Source organism: Amphiura filiformis, unplaced genomic scaffold (genome assembly GCF_039555335.1).
Source record: "Amphiura filiformis unplaced genomic scaffold, Afil_fr2py scaffold_35, whole genome shotgun sequence".
Classification (NCBI taxonomy): Eukaryota; Metazoa; Echinodermata; class Ophiuroidea; order Amphilepidida; family Amphiuridae; genus Amphiura; species Amphiura filiformis.
The window spans coordinates 587,090-587,418 of NW_027305499.1; positions in this window are offsets into that span (position 1 = coordinate 587,090).

A 329-nucleotide genomic window follows, 5' to 3' on the forward strand; every position below is an offset into this window, starting at 1 on the left:
AGATGAACAGGTGAAAATATAGCGAAATGTCAAAAATATAGAAAGAAGTATCACAGTCATGATACATTTCCCGGTGTATTCACATGATCTATTTTCTGTAGGAAATGTTTTCGTCACAGGCATAATTAACACAGTTGAGTCAATGACCACGTCGCATTCAACAAAAACTGTAATGCAAAACACTAGTGCTGAAACCTATTACTAGACACCGGGGTAAGTATTGGTCATTTCAAATTCAAATTATTGTATAATAAAACGTTAGGAGCTCTCATGCACCAATAGTGACTTCTGAAAATGCTGATCTATCTTTATCGCTCGTGCAAAACCAC